The following is a 16,545-nucleotide window of genomic DNA, read 5'->3' on the forward strand; positions in this document are numbered from 1 at the left end:
TTCTACAACAACTACCATTTTACTTGCTCATTTGTGGCTGAATTTTCTTGTGCATCATCACCTTAGTAGATGATTACTAACCTCCAAAGCCCAGCTCCCAACTCTCAATATTTTGACCATAGTAAGCTCTCAAAGTTACTGTCCAGAAACTTACCAGGAAGTTGAAATCCATGTTACTACGCCTGAGCTCAAACCAAAGTGTGGTAACCTCTCAATCTACAATGGACTACATGCCAGACATGAAGTTTGGGCTTAGCTCGGCCTGAGGTCAGAGTTCACGCGGTGACCGTGTTCGTCCAGGCGTGCTGGCATATGGCCGACACGCTTTGCGTCGTGTCGACGCCTCTGTTGCTCACGCGATCGCTTCCCTGCCTACCAAACCTTGCCAAACTTCGCCCCGATCGTCGTCCCGACCCTCATAACTCTCTCCTGCCGCTCGCTGATGCTGGAGTTTGCCGCAGCAAGCACAGGCGCGGTCCGGCCAACCCAACAGTGCAATGCACACTGTGTTCGTCGCCACCCCCTCTCTCATGTGCTCGGCTCCGCTCGCCCATAGTGCCCGCGTGAGCTGCGTCGCCTTCCCCCTTGCTCACTGACACCGTTCGTCGCCGACCGTCGTGTCCAGGTGTCCTCCAGTGGAACGCGAGCCCCCCTCATCGCTCGGCTATAAATAGAGCTCTCCCCGGCCTCCTCGAGCATCATCCACTCCTCACACACACTCCACAAACTTGTAGAAATATGTAGCCCAGCCGGGCAGGCCGCGAGCCGCCGTCCCCGAGCTCGAGCTCGCCGGCGATCCCCTTGGGTCGTATCCGCAGCTCCAGCCCCTGCCAGGCTCGGGCCACCCTTCCAAGGCCTCAGCCATGCCTCAGTGGTGCCGTTCCGCAAGGTTGGAGCCCCTGGTGCTGCCTCTAGTCGCCATCGTCTCCAACTCCAGCGACCTTTGCTTTCTGTCGCTGCTAGAGAGGTCGTTTCCGACGCCGTCCGACCACCCCTAGCTAACCTACGGGTACGGGCAGGTGTGCCTCCATGTCCTCTTTCGATCCCTCCCTCCAGTTCTGTCCAAGGAGCCCTTCTCGCTGGTGTGTGCTCCGGCGGAGCCTCATCGCCATCTGTTTCCCTCCCCCCTCCCTCTGACCTGACTAGTGGGGGCCGCTAATCAGCCACTATGTACGCGCCCGAAGTGTTACGAGTGGTGGCGCCCACGAGGTTTACGCCTTCGACGTCACCCCTCCCCCCAGTTCTATTTATTTAAATTCAAAATTCAATATTAACCAGAGAGCTTCAAACAACCAAACCTTTTTAACCATTAGTCCAAATGAATTGATTCTTTTTGCATTGTGTTCTTTATGAACAAATCTAGCAGCTCAGCAAAAATGATATTTTTCTCTGCTTCCTAGATTTTTTGGTGAATTTCAGAAGGGTTCTTGATGTTTTCTTTTTGTGTGTATAATTGTTTTCAAAAAGTGAAGCTTGTCTTGAGGATCACTAGGAGCATTGTGAACCTCATCTGCACTAAGGCAAGCCACATCAACATTTTCATGGTGCCATTAAAATATTTGTGATTTTTCAAACTTGACTTAATGGTTTAATCCATGCATTTAAATCACTAGAATAATATTTATATTCTGTTGGTTGCTTGTTTGAGTTGATATGCTTAGTTTACATAAGTTTGAAGCTAATTTGGTTGGTTAAGTAACTAGAAGTAATATTTGTTAGGAAGAAGTAATATGGTTATGGATATAATTAATTATTTTTGGGTTATTTTCTTAAATAAGATAAATGATAAATTTGCTAAGTAAAGATTCTATCTAAAGTGATGATAAATCATAACCAGAGGGGTGTTATGAGCTGTTGATGTCTATGCTTAGTGTGAATATGGTTGACCCAGTTATTTCCGTTGATATATGATGCTTATGTTTGTGATGCATTCATGCCATATCATGACACCGTTTATTTTCACCTTAAGTTGAACCTGATAATAACTCAACTTGAACATATCGTTGATCGGGTCATGGTGCCACTAAATCGAGTTTTCCTAGTGCAACCACATTTGCCTTTATGGGAAGGCCTTTATTCGGTCTGTTGTCATGCCTCTGGTCGGTGCCTCCAACAAGGGAAGGTTATGGGCGTGCGGTACCCTGGCCCGATAAGCAGCCATAACCTTGTGTGCCCGTTGTTGTTGTTATGGTACCTTGTCCCCTTTTGGGACTGTTTATGTTTTGCCATGACGGTGGCCGTTGGTGTCTTTGGTAGACAAGGGGCCACCCAGGACTAGCCCAGTGGGGAGTGAGTCGGAGTGCCCGGGAAAGTGTCATGGCAATGGAGGGGTTTCATCGGAACGCTATTGGTCCACCCGAATGGGAGTGCGAGGCCATGGGTTCCGTGGTGTGGGTACAGTGCGCTACCTCTGCAGAGTGTATTAAATCTATCGATAGCCGACTCCGTGGTTACGAACATGCTCGAAAGTAGGTCACACCATGGGTCAACGTTTAATTAATTTTGCACACTAAGATATGAACTTTGCACCGTTAGGAAGATGATGTTTGGGAAAACATTGTGTTGATGGAGACCAAGTTGTTGGTCCGTTTGTGATCTTGGTAAGATCTCCGTTTGGTTACGAGGTAACCCGATCAATGACCATGAGGTTGGTCCGTTTGTGATCCGAGAGCGATCACCATTTGGTAAGCAAGTCCGAGGGACTTATATCACAAGATCATGATCACTGCTTGTATGATATGATGTTGCATTAGTAAAGCAATTGGTTAAATATCATGATATTGCTTGTCATTATGTTTATGTTAGTTGTGAGCTTGCAAGTACATTCAATGTACTGACCTGGTGTGTCATGCCAGCTTTCAGGAAAGTCTCGTTGGAAAGGAGTGTCGTCCGAGTCTAGATCGTGTCCACATCGGTGTCCCTGTGCTATGGAGTTCCGCTACCACATCATTCCACTGCCACGTAGTTGTTATGATCGAGGCCCCCTTTATGTTCACTAAATAATGTACATATTGTTGAGCCGCACCGTGTGTGCCGCTTGGCCTCCCCACCTGTTGCAATATGAACTATGATCCGCTAGCATCAATAAAGCGATTGTTTTCTGTACCAAGATGTTGTGTGTTACCAGAAGACATGGTAAACCGGATGCTGTGAGCCGGGGTGCCACACGAGGGGCTGTCGGAATACTGGCCCTAGGAAGGATTATTAGTTTTAGTATTGATCATTTTCAATTTTATGCATTGTACCTAGTAGTTAAGTATCATCACGTATATGTGATGATATTATATATATATATATATATATATATATATATATATATATTCTGTGATGATCTAATGAACAGCTAATATATATATATATATATTATGAATTCCATTTCTATCTATTTTTGTATACTAATTTGAATCTAGCTGTTATCATCCACATATACAGAATGGAAAGCGTATACACACATATGGAAACAGAACATATGAGAATGGAAAACAGAGTACACACATTGAAATAGAGAAATACTATGATTGCTGTGAATACATAGCTATCCACGTCGAAACGTCTTTCCAAAATAAAACGCATCCATGAGACCATGACCAGCAGCCCTTGCCTATGGTAGCTCTTGGCTCTGCCTAAACTCGTGCAGGCGTTCGTCCAAGCGGTCGACATGCTCACGGTACATCTGGAGCGTGATCTCGAGCTCCAAGTTGGCTATTTCATCGGAGATCACTAGCTCGAGCATGCGACGGCCATGTTCCTCTACTGGGCCTAGGTGGACACCTGGGCGAAGGAGGCGGTCGAGCCTACGGACCAGTGCGTTGGCATCCAGCGGGCCGCGGACAAGGCAAATGGAGGCACCCATGCGAATGACGCGGCGGGCGTCTGGTGCAAGTACGGCGCGGCCGGCCTCTGGTACAAGTACGGCACTGAGGGCCTCTGCCCAGTCCTGGCGAGGAATGGGGGTACTGACGGGACATGTACCCAGCTGCGACACCGTGTCGACAGAAGGCATGCGCTGCTTGATCCGCTCTTCCTGTGCGGCGCGCCGCGCCTCTCGCTCTGCGGCGCTCCAACGGTCTCGCCATGCGGTGAGCCACAGCCTATCAGCGCGAGCGCGCCTGGCTTGCTCTACGGCGCGCCATCGATCATGTTGTGCGACGAGCTGCAGCCTGTCGGTGCTGACATGAGTATTTCGATCCACGGCGCTCAAGTTCCATGCGCCAAAGGTCTGCTCAACCCTGGCGATGACGCGCATCACAGCGTCGTCCATCGCGTTGCCGGGGAGCGCCTCGGTCTCGACGGGCCATGGCACCTGCTCGTTTTCCTCGTCGATGAGGTTGATGGCAGAGGCAGTGCTTTGGTGGGTTGGCATGCTTGGAAATGGTGGGTGTGCTATAGGCTGCGCTTGTCACCTCCGTGCATTGCACGCCCCCTATGCGCAATATAGCAGGGTGGCGGGAAATGGTGGCGTGTTCATAAAACACCATCAATTAATGGAAACTTAGCATCGAGCTAGCACAAAGGTAGATGATGATCAGATGAACAAGGACCACACTAGGGAACCCGTCGGTGATGAATTCATCAATCCCAAATGGTCGAATACTAGCAAGCGTTTGCCCACAACACACACGGCCTATTCCATCACAAATAGGTCGGATGGATCAACTGTATGCCACGTATCACACATTGTCAAAAAGTAATGTAGTAGACCTTCTTTAACATGTGTTAAAAAATAAAAATAAAATGAAAAACAAGGACCTCGAGGTTAAGTTAGCGAAGGGAATGGGGCATTTCGGTCATTGACACAACTTCCCATCGAGTCACCCATCCGATGACTGCTCCAGCCTAAGCACACTTAACTTGATAGTTTTCTTACATGAGCTACTGGTGGAACAGCTAGTCCTTGCTGATAGGAATGCCTCTTCACATCCTTATGGCGTATCTGGATGACCACCCGTCCCACAATGGCCAATAGATGTTGTGTAGATAGAGCATATCACATATGTCTTATTAGAAGCAATTGTCTGCGTTATTATCGGTCTTCCCACACATTTCTGATTACAGACCTGTTTGCCGCGTATCACACACATCTTGTTATATTGAACCGTCTCTGTTCTCTTGCCTAATCACAAACAGTTCATCCGAGTGACCCGTATGTTATACATCGCACACACCTTGATCGGGCTGACCGTTTATTTTGTGTTACCTAATCACACACAGTTCATCCCAGTGAACCGTATGTTGTATCATCTGGCTGCCTGTTTCTTTTGTTCCTCCTCATCGCAAACAGTTAATTGAGCTGAACCGTATGCCCTGCATCACACACGTAACTAAAATCTGAACTGTGTTTGATGCATCCTCCATCACAAATGTTTCGCACCTTTTTTGACGGTTATTTTACACCACCGTTTGCGATTATGGCATCGCACACAGTTTTATCGAAGGGTCTCTGATCGTAGTGTTGCGTTAGCAGCACCCTGCAGTAGTGACCAGTCTCACTAACGTGATTTAGGTGATGCTCTTTCGCCGGATTCTTCCCTGCCAACTCCGGTCCTCTCACATGTGGGAGTTCAATTCGGAGGATCCACGGACCCTGAAGCACTTCTTTGGCACAACGCACGAAGATATCTAGAAGTTGTTGTTCAAGGCCCAAAAAGCGTGGCCAAAGAAGAGCGAAGACATCGGTCTTGACAAGAGAATCCGGCCACATCGGTAAGTATGATTTTCCAGAATATATAGTCAATCAATAAGTTTCTTAGATATAATGAATTTTCTATCCCTCGTACAGGGCTGGATAGCAAAGGCGGAGCAGATTAAGTGTCCGGCTCCGCTGCCTGAAGACCTGGCCATACCCCAGCTGACAAAGATGCTGGTCCCCGTGCCATATCAGGCGCCGGAGAAGAAGGCCAAGAAGAAGAAGAACAAGGAGGCCAGAGGCGGCCTCCGCCACAAGGGTAATTCGGACACGGTGTCCGGAGAGACCGAGATCCCCTCCTCCCACGAGGGAGATGAATACTAAGAGGAGGAGGAAGCAGAAAGTGACTCCCCTCTTAAGGGGAGGAAGAAGAAGAGTGCAGCCTCCACAGACCCGGAGGAGGAGGCACACAAGAGGGGGAAGATGGCCCTCTCGGATGGTTCGGATTCAGAGGTCGAATCCATCCCCAAGAGGCTTCCCAGGGTGAAGCCCCTGGCCAAGTTGTAAGTATCAAAGGATTTACTATATGTCTTCGGTCCACTATGTGTTGAAAAAGCCGGACAGAGGATCATATAGTATTCGGAAGAGGTGACATACTTTTCAATTACATAACAAGCTTCCCTATTAGCGGAGACCACCCAGGCCGCTGAAGTTTCTGAACTCAATCAGAAACTGAGGATAGCTGATGACGAAATCTACCGCATTAATAAGCGGTTTTATGAGACGCAAGGTATGCGTGTACTTTAAAGAGTTTGATCATATATCTGAAGTGATATGCAAATTCAAAGTTGAACTCAAGTATTGCTGTAATTATGAGTGCAGTTGGCGTAGCCAAGGTCGAGACCCTCAAGAGCGCCCTTGACCAGGCCAAGGAGGAGGCGAAGGCGAATAAAGCAGCTGCTGACAGAGTGGCTATGGAACTAAAGACCGAACAGGTCGCCCACCGCCAGCACGAAGAGAGGGTGGTCGAAGTGGAGCAAGAGCTGAAGGACGCCATCGGCAAGTGTGAGGCCTTGGAGGAGAAGACTATGGCCCAAGCGGCCGAACTCGCCAAGGCCCTCCAGGAGGCAAAAGAGGCATGGACCGAGTCCCGGGATGCTCGTGAAGAGATCCGGCAGGCCAAGCAGATAGCGGGTGGTAAGTCCTTTCTTTTGCAGAGTATATTTGGGGGTCAAAGATATGCCTTGCTTAGTCAACTGTGGAGTTCTCTAGACGACTTTGCCGATCTTCCGAGGAGTGCCGCCGACGCTACATAGTTCTTCCAAGCCCAGGAGGGGAACTAGACAGAGAAGTTGTTCTGGTCCCAGTTCTTGGCGCCGGAGCACCCGACGCTATTGAACAACCAGATGAAGCAACTGTCGGAGCTGCATAGGATGTCCGGCTTGGCCATGAAGGATCTCATAGTCCGGCTTTGGCTAGCCGAACCCATTCCTAGCATCTACTTCGGCTTGGTGAGGCGACTCATTGATGCGCTGCCCCGAGTTGAAGCTGTGAAGCGCTCGACGTGCATAGAGGGTGCGCGGATGGCCTTTGCCTGTGTCAAGATGCACTGGGTGAAGATGAAGGCCACCGACGCGGCAACCATAGGCCCGCCCGAAGGCAAGGACCACTGCAAGCCAGAGAGATACTTTGAAGATGTCCTGGCGGGTGCCCGAATAGTAGAGGGCCAATGATCAAAGGATGTTATGTTTGAGTGAATGTATCGGGCTGTTAAAACTTTGTTTTGTGAACCAAGGCTTGTAATATATTTTATGCCTTTATCTGGAGTTATTTTCCTCCTGTGCGGCCGTTTTAACTCTGAAAGTTTGCCAATCGTCGGCTTCAGCCCCATGTAGATGTTACAGGGGTGTTCGGTATAGCGCGTGATCACACTTGACCCAATGTCTTGGTCCGTAAAGGAGGTGTCTGTGCAGCGAACCAGGCAATCAGACTATGCGGCTTTATTAATTTCATTTAGCCATAGGAGTTTGATGGTGGGGCTAAGTACTAGCCCATGGTGTGTATGCGGCCATCCGAACTAGGATGCCTATGACGCATGACAATCAGTTTTTGGCTTTCTCTACCGAGGTGTTTGACTGGGTGATCCGGAAACACAATCGCAGTAGTTCTTCCTTTACTACCTTAGCCGAACTAGCGGAACATAAGGTGGTAATCACAGGAGCCGGGCAACCCAACTATAGACCAAAGACATGATTTGGAGCTGATGCATATAATGCAATATTCGGCATGCCAAAGAGTACCCTATAGGTGTTCGGACTTTTTAAAATATGCATAGCCAGATAGAGCCTCCGGCCTTTAGGCCGGACCAAAGCATATGTGGCAATCTGAAGCAAGGAGGGGATACAGATGGTAAAATAAACCAATACCAAAAAAAGTTCGCGGTTAAATGTTTCCTTTATACTATGATTAATACGTCAAGACGTGCTATTACAGATAATACCATGAACATCAAGGCTATTTTACATGCCGAGAATTTGTACGCAAGGGGAAGCTGTATACAGGGCCTAAAAGAAAAGGTAGTCTTGAAGATCCCAGTGCTGCCGTGCCGCACGGCTGCGCCGTTTCTCCTTGGTAAAAAATCCTTAGGAGAAGTTGACTGTTGTTTATGCAGAAGGGTCCTGGAAAAGAGCCCTTGCACGACCGTAGGGTAGCTAGGTTTTAATGAACCTGTAGTATGAGAGAGAAAAAGAAAGAAATAAAAAAAGAAGGAGAGAAACAAGGTTAAGGTCCAAATAGGGTCAAGCCGCACTATATACCTTTTCTGCAGTGTGCCTCCGTCGCTGCCGTGGGTAATTTATGTGCGTAATTATGCACACGCGGTACGTGTGCCGCGGTTTTATGGGGCGATTGGCTTAGGTGAAACTGCTAGTCCAGCTCTGGATCCACCGAGCTGTCATTTTGCAGAGTAGGCCTGACTCACTTAGTAGTGTCCGGGGTCATGATGACCAATGAATTGTTCGGCTTGATGTGGCCACTCTGCACCTCGGCTACAAGGGCCACGGTGTGCTCCTCAGTACAGAGGGAGCGCTCCATGTTTCCATTGATTGTGATAACGCCGCGCGGTCCGAGCATTTTGAGCTTTAAATAAGCATAGTGCGGGACTGCATTGAAATGGGAGAAGGCAGTGTGTCCGAGCAGCGCGTGATAGCCACTTCGAAAGGGGACAATGTCGAAGATCAAGTCTTCGCTTCGGAAGTTATCCGGCAAACCGAAGACTATTTCTAATGTTAATGAGCCCGTGCAGCGGGCCTCTACGGCGGGTATCACTCCTTTAAAGGTGGTGTTACTAGGCTTGATTCTTGAAGGGTCAATACCCATTTTACATACAGTTTCTTGATAAATCAAGTTAAGACTGCTGCCACCGTCCATAAGGACTCGAGTGAGATGGTATCCATCAATGATTGGGTCGAGTACCAGGGCTGCCGAACCTCCATGCCGGATACTGGTTGGGTGGTCCCTGTGATCGAAGATGATCGGACAAGCCAACCATGGGTTGAATTTTGGGGCGCAGGCTCTACGGTGTAGACATCCCTTAGTGCGCGGTTGCGCTCCCTCTTGGGGATAGGTGTGACATATATCATGTTCACTATTTTTACCTCACGGGGAAATTTCTTTTGTCCCCCTGTGTTCGGTGGGCGGGGCTCATCATCGTCCTCGCTTTCAGGCCCTTTCCCCTTGTGTTCGGTATTTAACTTACCGGCCTATTTAAAAACCTAGCAGTTTCTGTTGGAATGGTTGGCAGGATTGTCGGGGGTGCCATGAATCTGGCAAGGCCTGTCGAGTATCTTGTCCAAATTATATGGCCCATCCCTATTTCCTTTGAATGGCTTCTTCCGCTGACCGGGTTTAGAGCTGAATCCGGCATTAACCATTGTATCTTCAGTTTGATCATTGTTGTTCCGACGCTTGTTTTTGTTACGTCGTGGCTTTCGGTTGCCATCCCTGGCCTTCGAAGTGCCAGGGTCACTGGTACTGTTGCTTCTACGAGCCAACCAGCTATCTTCGCCCGCGTAGAAGTGGGTCTGAGTGCAGTAAGAGCTGCCATAGTCTTCGGCTTTTCTTGACCGAGGTGTTAGGCGAGCCATTTGTCACAGACGCGGTGCTTAAAGGCCGCTAGGGCTTCGGCGTCCGGACAGTCGAAAATTTGGTTCTTTTTGATTAAGAACTGAGTCCAGAGTTTGCGGGCTGATTCTCCGGGTTGCTGGATTATGTGAATAAGGTCATCTACGTCCGGTGGCCGAACATAAGTACCTTGGAAGTTGTCTCCAAAAGCATCCTCCAAGTCTTCCCAACTGCTAATAGAGTTCTCTGGGAGGCTATTCAACCAGTGTCGTGCTGGTCCCTTTAGCTTTAGGGGAGGTATTTAATGGCATGGAGATCGTAACCATGAGCCATGTGAATATGGAGAAGAAAATATTCAATCCATGTAGCGGGATCTGTCGTTCCATCGTATGCTTCAATGTTTACGGGTTTAAACCCTTTTGGAAACTGGTGCTGCATTACCTCATCGGTGAAGCACAAGGGGTGTGCGGCGACTCTATATCGAGTAACGTCACGACGGAGTTCGGATGGCATCCATGTTATGTTTTCGGCCCGAGTTTGGTTATGCTTATCGCGCCAAGCTTGATGGTCGTCATCTCGCTTTGGAGCACGTCCCCTTGATCCGTAAATTGATCTAGTCTGACCGGCTCTATTGTCCAGGTCCTGACGTAAGTCATAGATGTAGCCCAGAGTCGCTACCTCTTTGCCTCGATGGTAAGGTGGTGCGGGCTGGTGTTTGGCATAAGGATCCGCTTTGTCTCGTCCATGTGGTGGTCGGTCTGGTTCATCGGCATGATTATATCTTGACGATATTGGCTCAAGGGCCTCGTCGTCAAATTGTGGCAGTAGCCTACGTTTCAGATAACTCTTTGTTGGGTGCTCGAGGCCATATTCTTCGGCAGCCAGGACCTTGGTCCATCTGTCGTTGAGCGTATCCTGTTCGGCTTGAAGCTGTTGTTGTTTCCTTTTTAGGCTCCTCGTAGTGTCGATTAGTTATCGCTTGAAGCGCTCTTGCTCGAGGGGTTCCTATGTCATGATGAAATCTTCCCGGGAGACCGATAGATAGTTACTATCTTTCGAATCCTCATTTTCGACAGGTTCATCAGGGTTAACTTGTCCCTCCTCCCTATCATCCTACTCAGACGCAGGCTCGATGGGGTCTTCGGCGTCATCCGGAGTGTTGTCTCCGGTGCTGATGACCCACAAGTATAGGGGGTCAATTGTAGCACTTTTCGATAAGTAAGAGTTTCGAACCCAACGAGGAGCATAAGGAAATGACAAGTGGTTTTCAGCAAGGTAATGCCTACAAGTGCTAAAATTGTAAGTAGCGGAGTAGTTTGATAGCAAGATAATTTGTAACGGGCAAGTAACGATAGTAGTAGCAAAAATGCAGCAAGGTAGCCCAATCCTTTTGAGGCAAAGGACAGGCCAAAACGGTTTCTTATGATAAGTGAAGTGTTGTTGACGGTACACGGGAATTTCATCTGGTCACTTTCATCATGTTGGTTCGATTTGTGTTCCGTACTTTGATAATTTGATATGTGGGTGGACCGGTGCTTAGGTGTTGTTCTTACTGGAACTAACCTCCTACTTACGATTGACCCTCCCGCAAGCATCCGCAACTACGAGAAAAGTATTAAGAATAAATTCTAACCATAGCATTAAACTTTTAGATCCAATCGGTCCCTGTCGGCGTTCTGGGAACGGGGGTCCCCAGACTTGCCTGCCTGCGGCCTGCGGAGTGGCTCAAAGGGGGGCCAGCATGGCCCATCTTCACCAACACAAACCCAAGACCCTCGCGAGGGGCCAAGCCTCGCGGGGTGGACGACGCGGAGCTTCCTCGGGCACGGCCTCGTCAGGTTGGCTCACGAGGAGGTGGAGAGATCAAGGCGGGGTACCTCACGAGGTGCCCGTGACGCAAGCCATGACGACTCAGGGCGCCAGGCGGGTGCCAGCCCGCGCAGCGTCCTCCTTTCCTCTTTGGTGCAAAGGGGGCAAGCGCAGCCGCGGAGTACCGAGGCATCAGGCAAAGGTTGCCATTTTGGTGCAACGAGACCAAGACCAGGAGGACTACGAGACGGAGGTCACCGTGGAGCCCAAGACGGCGTCATCACCAGAGCTTTGCGCAGGCGAAGACTACTTTTGTCAGGATAGCTGATACTTGTTGTCCCCCTTCAAATTAGCCCGCCATTGTTGGCTCCCTTCCTGCTCAATATTTGGGAAGAGGACCAGGGCCTCTATAAATAGGACCAACCACCCACAAAGCAAGGCCTCCTGGAGAAGAAGGGGGTTCGGTCGGTTGGCTAGAGAGAGAGAGAGAGAGAGAAAGGTGACTGAACTCCTCCGAGCAGATCATCGCCCCAGCCAAGAACAGACCCTCGCGAGGCTGTTCTTCCTTGTATTGTTCATCATCATCAGCCCAAGAGGCAATCCACCACACCACACACTGGAGTAGGGTATTACACCACAACGGTGGCCCGAACTAGTATAAACCCTGTGTCTCTTGTGTTGTTCTTTCCGTAGTTTTAGATCCTAGCATGGCGGAGGGGTGCAGGTAGGTAGGAGGCGAAATCTCCGCGCGCACCCCAGTATTCGAACCTCAAGGGTCTGCCGAAACCCGAAATCTGACATTTGGCGCGCCAGGTAGGGGTGCGCTGGAATTCATCCTCCACCACTCCGTGCCCCGTCGCGTCGTCATCACCATGCCCGGCGACCAGGAGGGCAACCCAGACCCATGGGAGGCATGGCCCGCCCGCGCAGAGCCGCTCGCCTTGGGCGACCCCGTGCCCCAGGCTGCTCGCGGTCCGCAGGGCGCTGCGGGCCGTGGGCGACATGTACAGGCTTCGACGGCTCTCACACCGTGGCAGGCGCGGTCGGCAGCAAGGGCCTCCAATCACGCCGCGACCACGACACCGTACACCCACCGGGAACAAGCGAACTCGAGGGCCGCTTATAGTGGCCCGAGAGCTGCTGCAGTGCAGACTGCCGGAGGGCGGCCGCGACGTGCTGCTGGAGCGGGTGGCAGAGTTCCTGGGCTTCGCCGTCTCGCGGGCTCACCCCTTCTGCACCCAGCTCCCATCTCCAACCCAGGGCGGCCCGCGTGGGGGCCCCGCGCGCGCCCGTGGGCTCCAAGGCTACTCCAACACCAGCGAGGCTGTCAGCACCGGACCGGCGGCGGCGCTGCCCCCGCTCCTGGTCCGCGAAGAAGAAGGACTCGACGTGACCCGCGACCCTAGTGGACAGCCACGCTGCCAACCCACGGTAGGCGCGTCAGGCAGGACCGCATGGCACGCAGAGCACTACGGCGTGGCCTTTGGGATGACGGCGCCAGAGGAGTACGTGCCCCACATGATGGACCAAGGACACCCACACGAGGGTGAACAAGGCTCGCTCCTGAGCCCAAGCTGGGGAACGAGGCGCCAGAAGCTGAGCCCTTCCAGGAGTCTCGGGACGGTCCCACTGGGCACGCTGGAGGCAACGATTATCGGGTACCGCTAATTCTTCAGCAGGCATACGCTAACCATGGATCACAGGAGGTGCAGGTTGCCACAGCGGGCAGCTGCCCCGCTCCCATAGTCTCCTACCCCTCGGGAGGAGGGCGCAGGGGGCTGCAGGAGAGGGGCAGGGATTCGACATCACCATCGTGGCGTTCGGAGCAAGGTGTTCTCAGGAGGTAGGCCCTCCGCTGGGGAGGTGCCCCAGGGCCTGCCCCCAGCGGAGGACCCATGGTCGTCGGGGGAACCGCTGGCGACCGCTCTACCCCATCGGCGACGTCCTGGTTTCCGGTCGTCATTGATGGCACTAGAGTGTGGCGCAAGGCGGGGCCCTCATCTGGCGATATGAAGCAAGGCCAGTACCTGTGAAGAAGGCCCAGTGCCTGTGAAGCTCGCCGCCCCATGACACTCTCAAGTAATAATGAGTGGGGCTGTACACGCCCCGGAGTCTCAGGGGTGCCGGCCTCAGGCCCTGGGGCTCCCTCCCACGCCTAGTGGCAGCACTTAGCTCCGCGCTGGTGAGAAGACGTCCAAGACTAGACTAGGTGCCGGACGCGGCCTTTTGTTTGCTTTCGTTGCTCTTCCCTTTGGTTGTCTCTTTCCCCCGCTGGATTCAAGTTGGATTCGAATTTGAGATTTGCGTGTGTTCGGGGAAGGGGTGCTTAGTCTCGTTCGAGCAATTTCTCACGTTTTGGTTACCACTTCGCCTCAGCCGCCTCCCCTCGCGAGCCCCTCGCGAGCCGGGTCAGGCCTAGCTTGCGCGCAGCCCAGACTGCCGCCGCCGCGTCCTCTCAGCAGGATGTTTTACTGCAGATCCTACGGATTCAATCAGGGGACACTCAGGACACCACAACCCCCCGCGGGCTGCCTCAGGGCCAGCACGGAACAAAGGTAAACTAACCGACCAGCGCGTCGCTTAAGCTAGCCACTTGGCGCGGGCGCATGGGGGATGTAGCTTCTACTGATACGATAAACACAAGTTTTACATGAGGGGCTCCCCCTCCAAAACGCTCTCACAGCTATCAGGCCAAAACTGAGTTCTATTCATGCAGGGTAAGGAAGCAGGAACGATGCACAATCAGTCGGATAAATCCCCCAATGCGTCCTCAGGAGCACCGCCAAAGCCGTTGCTGGCATCGCTGAACTCGCCATCGCTGTTCTCGTTGCCGCCAACAGCGTCAGAGCCGTCCATCACGCCGCCCTCGTCAGCCGCCACGATCACGTCGTCGTTGTCCGAGGCGAAGGCCCTGACAAGAGCGTCCACATTGTCTTCCACCCAGTGCGCCAGCTCGCCTCATACGGCCTGGGGGACTGGGGCGATGACGGCGTCAAAATCAAAGTGGGGATCCATGTTCCGGAGGTGACTGAAGACGTGGGAGAAGGCGCGACTGAGCAGGGCGCGGCTCCTCTCCTCCACCAACCTGTCAGCCCTGGTCGACCGCGCCTCCAGCTGCGTTACCACATCAATGAAGAACTGAAGATTGCCCGCGTAGTTGACTGCGTGCGGCTCGCCGACGGCCTCCTCGCAGATGTTGCCCAAGGCCACGTTGGCTTTCTCCCGGAGAGTGGTGAGCATGGGTCCGTGCTCATGCTCGAAGATCCGCCGCTGACGTATCTCGCTCGCATTCTGGCGCGCGATGGCCTCAGCCTCCTCCACCCGCTGGCAAAGAAGGAGCACCTCAGCCTGGGAGGTGGTTAACTCACCTAGCGCCACCTCAAGGGCGGCCCGGGAAGCATCGGCCCGCCGCGCCGCCTCCTCCAGCTTGGCCCTCAAGGCGGCCGTCCTGCCTTCAGCTTCAGCCCAGATCAGCCCCAGTTTCTCCTCGAACTCGTGCTCAAGGTTCAAGCGCGCCATCGCCACTCGACGTCCGACCTCCTCCAGGACGCGGGCTTCCTGTGCGGCAACATCATCCTCTGCCTGCGTCACCAAGCGTTCCCTCGTCTCCAGACGCTCGTACTCGCGGGTACGTTCGGCGGCTTCCAGCGTCAGCGCCTCCTCACGCTTTTGGAGCTCTGCCGAGTCGCCGGAGGCCACCTTCATCGACGCAAGAGCTGCCTCGTGCAGCTCCACCTGCTCCTCCAGCGAGTGGCACCAGGCCAGGAGCTCCCGAGCCCGCTCCTCCACCGCCGTTCGCCGCCAGTCAGCTTCTCGAGCCTCCTCAACGGCCACAGATCGGGCCTCCCGAGAGGCCACCAACGACGCCTTGGCCTCAGCTTCATTAAGATCACACTGACGGCGCGCAAGGGCGATGGCGCCCTCCAGCTCGCACCTCTCTGCAGCCAGGCGCAGGCCCTCGGCCTCAAGGCGCACGTCTTCATCAGCAAGCTCCTCACCAAGCAGGCTCACTGCGTCGGTCGCCCTTTGAAGGACTCCTTGGCGGAGAGCGTGACGCTCCCGAGCGCGCTCGAGCACGTCTTCCACACCATCATCTACCCCAAGCAAGCGTCGGGGGCCGCGAGTCAGCACTCCCCCTCTGGGCTGGGGGCTGGGGGCTGGCACCCTTGCGACGGCCGGGCACGCCGCGTCAGAAGCCCGGCCTGGGGCTAGCCCGTCCTCAGGAGAAGAGCACAGGAAGTGCCTTGGCCAATCATAGTCCACGACCAGGCGAGAAGCCCACGGCAGGCTGGCTATGCCATGAGAAGGCCAATCATAGGCCACGATACGCCTCGGGACGGTTCGCCTCGTCAGTCGCCATCACCACAAGGGCTCCACTGCTTGGAGCGCTTGAGGACGGTGGAGAGGGTGAAGTAAAGTGGGACGGCTCCTCAGCCGTCTCCGCAAGCTCGGCTGGAAGGGGCCTGCGGAGCAAGGGGCAGTACAAGTAACAGAAGGATCGGGAGCCAGGAAAGGAGAAGGCTTACTCATCAGTGGCGAAGTACTTCCTATGCTTCAGCAGGCGACAAGGGTAATCGTCGCCCAGGGCCTCCCTTCTCTTCCGGAGAGCCTCGAAGTTCACGCGGAAGCGGCCCAAGAGTTGGGCGCATGGATCAACCTGCGACGAAGACGGAGTGTCAAGGTGATCTGCGGCAGGGGCGCCTGTCTGATGTGCGCTGCCAATCACCTCCCCAAGAGATGCAGCTAGAGCCTCAGGGGCCCCAGTCGCAGGCACTGAGGGCAGCTGCTCGTCATCCTCAGCCTCAGCAGCACGGGCCCCAAGAGCTGCTTCCTCATGAGCCTCGCTCGGCGCTGTCACCGCGCCGGGAGCCCCCTCGGCCTCTGGTGCCTCGTGCCTCCCTGCTCTGCCACTCGAGGACGAGTCGCCTTGCCGACTGGAAGGGCAGTCACCACCACTAGGTTCTTGCGAGGCCCCTGAAGGCCGGCGG

Source organism: Triticum aestivum, chromosome 4A (assembly GCF_018294505.1).
Source record: "Triticum aestivum cultivar Chinese Spring chromosome 4A, IWGSC CS RefSeq v2.1, whole genome shotgun sequence".
Classification (NCBI taxonomy): Eukaryota; Viridiplantae; Streptophyta; class Magnoliopsida; order Poales; family Poaceae; genus Triticum; species Triticum aestivum.